Here is a 7,315-nt window from a genome sequence, read left to right on the forward strand (position 1 = left end):
TGACACTAGCCCTCCATATAAATCAGTTGCTTAAATTATAAACTGTACTTGTGGTCGGTCTCGAGCCCATTGTTGATGTGGCAATGTACATTGACTTTTGTAACTAGCTTATCAAGATTATAACTTTCTGACCAGGGGGAGAAAGATACTGGCAGTATGGGGCGTTAAAGTTTATTGAAGATTAAATTCTGCAGAACATGTAAATATATAAAGTTCACATAAAGTAAGTAATTATATAAAGTTTATATTAAACACGGTTTATATTATAGACTTAACAAAGTTGATATTATATAAAACTTAATATTGAACATGTAAATATACAAAGTTTCAAATATAATTTAAGGAATATATAACGTTTATATTAAAATATATAAAGTAAATATATAAAGTAAATATATAAAGTAAGAATTAACAGTAACAATTCCAAGGACTAGATTTAACTTAAAAGGTACACCCGTAGTAAGTATGAGACCTTAGCCTATAGTGACATGGAAACTAATTCTGCAGAAACCTAAAGGTTAACTGGTACTAGAATTAAGGCCGAGTGCAAATGTGTAGTAATTATATAACACTAGGATATAACAGGCAGGACACAAAGAATAACTAATAAGTGAGAGACCACATAACACGTAATGTACCCGGCCAAGAGGCCGTAAAAGACCTAATGGATAAGGAGAAGGGGGTGTGACTACAAGTAGGGCTTACTAGCACCTAGACTGGGCAAAGTATTAGCTGCGGACAGCGGGACACTTGGGGACCGGCGCTGCACCCCCCTTCCCACATGCAGTGGGGAGACAATCGGGACAACTGTGCAAAGCATGACGGGGGTACAAAAGCAGCCGCTTGCAAAGGGGGGGAGGGTGGGGTTTTGCGAGGGCAGCGGCGAGGGCAGGCGGAGTGAGGCGGAGCCCTATTGTGCGCCCGTATTTATACGACCCCAAACTGCCCGCGCAACGCCGCGGGACGCGCTGCGCAATTGTTTCTTTCTCCCCCGCCAGAAACATCCCCGCTTGTGATGCAAGCAGTGACCATTTTCTGACCAGGGGGAGAAAGATACTGGCAGTATGGGGCGTTAAAGTTTATTGAAGATTAAATTCTGCAGAACATGTAAATATATAAAGTTCACATAAAGTAAGTAATTATATAAAGTTTATATTAAACACGGTTTATATTATAGACTTAACAAAGTTGATATTATATAAAACTTAATATTGAACATGTAAATATACAAAGTTTCAAATATAATTTAAGGAATATATAACGTTTATATTAAAATATATAAAGTAAATATATAAAGTAAGAATTAACAGTAACAATTCCAAGGACTAGATTTAACTTAAAAGGTACACCCGTAGTAAGTATGAGACCTTAGCCTATAGTGACATGGAAACTAATTCTGCAGAAACCTAAAGGTTAACTGGTACTAGAATTAAGGCCGAGTGCAAATGTGTAGTAATTATATAACACTAGGATATAACAGGCAGGACACAAAGAATAACTAATAAGTGAGAGACCACATAACACGTAATGTACCCGGCCAAGAGGCCGTAAAAGACCTAATGGATAAGGAGAAGGGGGGTGTGACTACAAGTAGGGCTTACTAGCACCTAGACTGGGCAAAGTATTAGCTGCGGACAGCGGGACACTTGGGGACCGGCGCTGCACCCCCACCGCAGGCCAGCGGCCGGACCCCCCCCCGAAGGGCGAGTGCCAGCTGGCCGCGTGAGGCACTCCATGTAGCAGAGCAACAACGTCCCGTCTGACGTAGGATGTGAGCACTATACTCTTCCGCCTGCCGTTTGCCATTATTTCTGATGTGGCGAGCCCGTCCCGAGACAGCTGGGTGCGGAGCGTAGTCATCTGAAGTCAAGCCTAGCGCCGAGAGGGCAGCGCGTAGGATCCTGGAGAAATCTCGCCTGGTGACAGGAGCGCTTGTAGGATCTGTGCTTGTAGGATCCGAAGAGTGTTGATTCCTGACCATGTAAGCGATACCTGGTCCAGTCGGAGCGTGCGTCGATTTTTTGTCGCGTAGCTCACCTCCCCGGGCTGAAAGATATAAGGCAGTAAGGGTGGGCAGAAGCGGCGTGCAGTGATATCGTGACAGGCAAGAGCACAGACGAGAGGGAAACCCTAGCTGAATCAATACGGAGACGAAAAACGGGGGAGGGAGCCCGGCAGCAGGAATTAAGAGAAACCTTAATTAACAATCCTGGATGAATAAAGAGCATCCGAATAATTATACTGTAGCAATGAAGGGGGGGCTAACAAATCTAAGAATCTTCCAGCAAACGGAATGGGGAAGTACCTTTGCTAAGAGCAAAGGTGGGAGAAAACCGGGAGGAGAACAGCAAGGAGGCACAAAGCAACTATAACAGGGTAAGACGAAACACTATAAATCTTGAATATAAACAATACATATACCAAGAAAGGGTATAACAACTAAGCAACATATACATAAACAATAAAATGGAATAAGAACCAATTCTTAAAGCCAAATCTATAACATGCTTGTGTCCTAATCGGATGTAGAATGTGAGCGGGGAACATTACCCTTGGTCTCTATCCCATCTCTGCCTCCAGACGGGTGATTGGGCTGGATAGAAGCCAAGGAGTCTGCCTTGAGTGGCCGCTGAGTGTAGTCTTGTGTTGTCAATGAGCGTCTGCGAGCCGCAGCTAGTACGCCGTGAACTTCGGCAACATCTTTAGAACAGGAGCAAAGTGAAATCGACGGCAGGGAGCTGCCATTCAGTAACTGTAATAAGGATAATAATAAGAATACAATGTCGTAAATAATCGTACAATGAAGAATACAATGTAATATCGTAAATAACAGATGACGGCAAGTGCCGCAGAATGGAAGAAATTAAGAAAGCAACGCCAAACCATAATAACAATTTATATTTTAATAAATTAATACTGGAATGACAGTAACGGTACGGAATAATATTAATACTGCCATATAGCCCAGCAAATAAAGAGAAGATAATAGTATTAACGTAGGCCCTGGGCGGCTGCATCCCGGCACCGCTGCGTGCGTTGATGGTGATCAGAGGAATATCCGGCTCGCGTTCTCTTCCTCGCCGCAGTAGGGTGTGAAGGGGGGGGGGTTCCGGCTTGTCGTGGCTGCGAATAAAGTTAACAGAAGAAACCGGCAGTGAGCGCCAAGCGGGCAGAGCGCAGTGGAAGGAATAGCGGTTGGAGGTAAGGGGCCCCTAACCTAATGATAGATGAGGTAAAATTAAATAGAATACTAATACGTAGAGGAAACAACAATGGCGAAGGAGCAAGAGTAAAATAGCCCAGAAGGCCGGATGCCAAAGAACGTTAGCGACCTATGGCCAACAGCATGCTGGCTGCGCTGGCCAACCACAAGCTGGCCGACGTCATGCTAACTGACTGGCTTGAGCTTGCCGAAAGGAAGGCCGAATGGCCAGTTTTTTGCATGACACCGTGCGTGAGGCCATGCAAAACTTCTCGTTAGCATCCGAATGTACCTTAATGTACTGTCGATACGATGAAGAATAGGTGGTCAAACATAATGCACAATAATCAGAATATATAAAGAGGGAAACGAGTGTAATAGGACGAAATAACCGGAGGAAAAAAAAAATTGTGGGGGGGGGGGCCCCACCCGAATGCACTGCAACTAGCGTACCTTAGCTGAAATTAACTTAAAGGCAGAGAGGCAAAGCAATAGATTAATACAAATCCTAATTGATAGTCCCTTAATAACAAATTGAACGTGAAACATAAACAAAGAGTAAATTGCGGGAGAAAAATTTGCCGTAATAAATACAAATCAAATTGCGAGTCCAACAATAACAGATTTAACAGACACGCAGACGTAGGAGGAACCAAGGGGACGTTTCCCACAGGCGAGCCCGCACGGCTGGGGGGGGGGGCGGAAATGACAGAGGGCCGAAGAAAAGATAACGTCGCCGAGGCGCGCTGGACGGCACACAACCCGGTCTGAGAAAGGACATAGGCCCAAAAGCGAGAGGCGATAACGTAGAATGGGGTGGAAGAATGCGGAAGTAAGCGGGCGAGACCGAGTAAACAGGGAGCCAGGGGGGTGGGGCGGGGCAACCGATAAGCCGCGGCTCGCGCACCGCTAGCCATACCTAAACATACCTAGACAGGAAGGGGAGAAGCATAAAGGTAGCCCAGCAAAAGACTAGTAATTAGAATTAGTAACTCTGCGAATAGCACATCCTGGCTGACTTAATAATTTACTTAGTAACTCTGCAAATAGCACATCCTGGCTGACTTTACTTAATAATTTACTTAGTAACTCTGCAAATAGCACATCCTGGCTGACTTTACTTAATAATTTACTTAGGAACTCTGCAAATAGCACATCCTGGGTGACTTTACTTAATAATTTACTTAGTAACTCTGCAAATAGCACATCCTGGCTGACTTTACGTAATAATTTACTTAGTAACTCTGCAAATAGCACATCCTGGCTGACTTTACTTAATAATTTACTTAGTAACTCTGCAAATAGCACATCCTGGCTGACTACTTAATAATTACATAGTAACTCTGCAAATAGCACATCCTGGCTGACATTACTTAATGACGTAAGGCAAGGAAAATGAACAAACATACTGAACACAGCAACGCAAAAAATAAACAAGCGACATGAGCAAAGCATCAACTGTCGGAGTAAATTAAGGTAGGCTGTTTGGGAAAAGGAATCCGTGGTAATCTGAAAGCAGGGGGCATGTTAGTGCTGAAATGTAGAACGTAATTAAGAGGAAGGGCAGGGCATGTCGCGAGATGTCTGCCAGTACAAAATAAGAAACCTTCCATATAAGCGTATAAAATCTAATTTACATTGTCTTAGGAAGGCAAAGAACGGGATATCATTACATATACGACGTTCCCGACGACGCTTCGACGCCGCCATCTGCTGGAGTGTACCGTGCCCCAGGCAACGTGGGGGCCACCCCCCTGTCCAGGTCACCTGAATAGGGGCAAGTCATGGCACGTGATGTCTGCAGGTACAAAATAAGGGGATACAATCGGCGTGCATATATAACCATTTTTCATTAAGAGAACGGGGGTGAAGCATAACATATAGAACCAAATAAGTAACGTGAATAAACTGCAAGAGCCAAGCGTAAATACTGTAACCACTGAGGAAACTAAACTGCAAAGCTAAGCATGAACTACTGTAACTACCGATGAAACTAGGCAAAAATGCAGGGCCAGGAGACGTGAAGCTAAAATAAGGGCCCGCGAAACTGCAAATAGCACAGCCTGTCTGACTTTACTTAATAATTCTAGGAACTCTGCAAAACACATCCTGGCTGACTTTACTTAATAATTTCTTAGTAACTCTGCAACGAGCACTGCCTGGCTGACTTCACTTAATAATTTACTTAGTAATTCTGCAAATAGCACATCCTGGCTGACTTTACTTAATGAGGAAGGCAGGGTAACATAGGCAAGCATACTGAACACAGCAACGTACAAATAAACGTGCGACAAGCAACGCATCAACTGTCGGGGTAAATTAAGGAGGCTGGTTGGGAAAGAGAGCGAGGTAACCTGGAACAGGAGGCATGTTAGCGCTGAAATGTAGAACATAATTATGAAAAGGGCAGGCATGTCACGTGGTATCTGCAAGTACAAAATAAGGGTATACAATCGGCGTGGAATATAGCCATGTTACATTAAGAGAACGGAGGAGATGCATAACATAAATATAACCAAATAAGCGACGTGAATAAACTGCAAGGGCCCAGCGAAAGTACTGTAACTACTGAGGAAACTAGGCAAAATGCAGGGCCAGGGAACGTAAAGCAAATTAAGGGCCCGCAAATACTGCAAATAGGACGTCCTGTCTGACTTTACTTAGTAAATTACTTATAACTCTGCAAATAGGACATCCTGGCGACTTTACTTAATGACGTAAGACAAGGAAAAGTGAACAAGCAAACTGTGACACAGCGGACGCGAAGATTGAACGTACGACATGCACAAGGCTACGAATGCCTGAGTAAAATTAGGCTGGGGCAAAGTGAATCCGAGGTGATCTGAAAGCAGAGGCATGTCGGTGCTGAAATGTGGAACATAAATATGAATAAGGGCAAGGCATGTCGCGAGAAGTCTGCTAGTACAAGATAAGAAACCTTCCAAATTTTTTCTCACACCAAGTGTGAGAAAGCCATAATTTACAGTGTCTTAAGGAGGCAAAGAATGGGGATCATTAAATATACGACGTTCCCGACGACGCTTCGACGCCGCCATCTGCTGGAGGATACCGTGCCCCGGGCAACATGGGGGCCACCCCCCTGTCCAGGGCACGGCCCCTGGAACTGGACGCCGAGGACTTAACGAACATAACGAAGTCATCCTGGATTGCCGGCTTTAACGCCGAACCCAGGGCCTGTGGTGCGTACCCGTAGACGTAAACCTGCCATCGTCGTCGAGCTGATCTCGGGTCCTTGCTCCAACGCCGGCGTCTCCCTCCGACGAAGAAGAACAACAGACGACACAGGCGAACGGGCAGGCAGACGAACGCTGAACTTACGACGTAGGAGGAATCCCTGCTACACCGGACGGGCAGGGCGCTTAAGACAAACACACCAGGCTACACCGGCCAGGCGGGAGCGCCTGGGAACCAACTTGCCGGCAACACCGGCCAGACGGAGGACATGTGGGAACGGTCCTGGCTACCCCCCAGGCAAGCAGGGCACGTGCCTGAGGGCCTGGACGGCGGAAAGCTTGAAATAACACACCGGGCAACACCGGCCAGACGTACGTCTGGGGACTACATGCCGGACTTACACCGGCCGACGGACGTCTGGGGACATCTTGATCGGCGCCACTCTGGGGAAGACGTACCTGGGGACTCCGGGACACCGAAGGGCCTGGGGCTAACACCCCGGGCAACACGGCCGGGCGGGACGTCAGAGGGCGACGTGCCTAGCAGAGAGCACACCACACACGGCAAGGACCCCGTGGCCTACCAACCACGCTACCAACCATACTGTATATTATACAGTATACAGTTATATTATACTATTATACCATTGTAGTATTGTATTATATATTAATACGTATTATATTATACCGGCCGACGGACGTCTGGGGACATCTTGATCGGCGCCACTCTGGGGAAGACGTACTTGGGGACTCCGGGACACCGGAGGGCCTGGGGCTAACACCCCGGGCAACACGGCCGGGCGAGACGTCCGAGGGCGACGTGCCTAACAAGAGCACACCACACACGGCAAGGACCCCGTGGCCTACCAACCACGCGCTGCCACACGGCATGCTCAGGGCCTAGACGAAAAGGGGGAGG

At 46.3% G+C, this 7,315-nt stretch overlaps 1 long non-coding RNA gene across 1 annotated transcript; it reads right to left on the reverse strand.

The window, feature by feature from the left end:
• Positions 1–1,194: 1,194 nt before the first annotated feature.
• On the reverse strand, positions 1,195–6,843 carry LOC138372776 (uncharacterized). The gene is made up of 2 exons (XR_011230962.1): positions 2,551–6,843; positions 1,195–2,046 (listed from the first exon to the last, which is right to left on the reverse strand). It is a non-coding gene; the product is annotated as an uncharacterized lncRNA (long non-coding RNA).
• Between the last annotated feature and the right edge of the window lie 472 nt (positions 6,844–7,315).

This window comes from Procambarus clarkii, chromosome 39, assembly GCF_040958095.1.
Source record: "Procambarus clarkii isolate CNS0578487 chromosome 39, FALCON_Pclarkii_2.0, whole genome shotgun sequence".
NCBI lineage: Eukaryota > Metazoa > Arthropoda > Malacostraca > Decapoda > Cambaridae > Procambarus > Procambarus clarkii.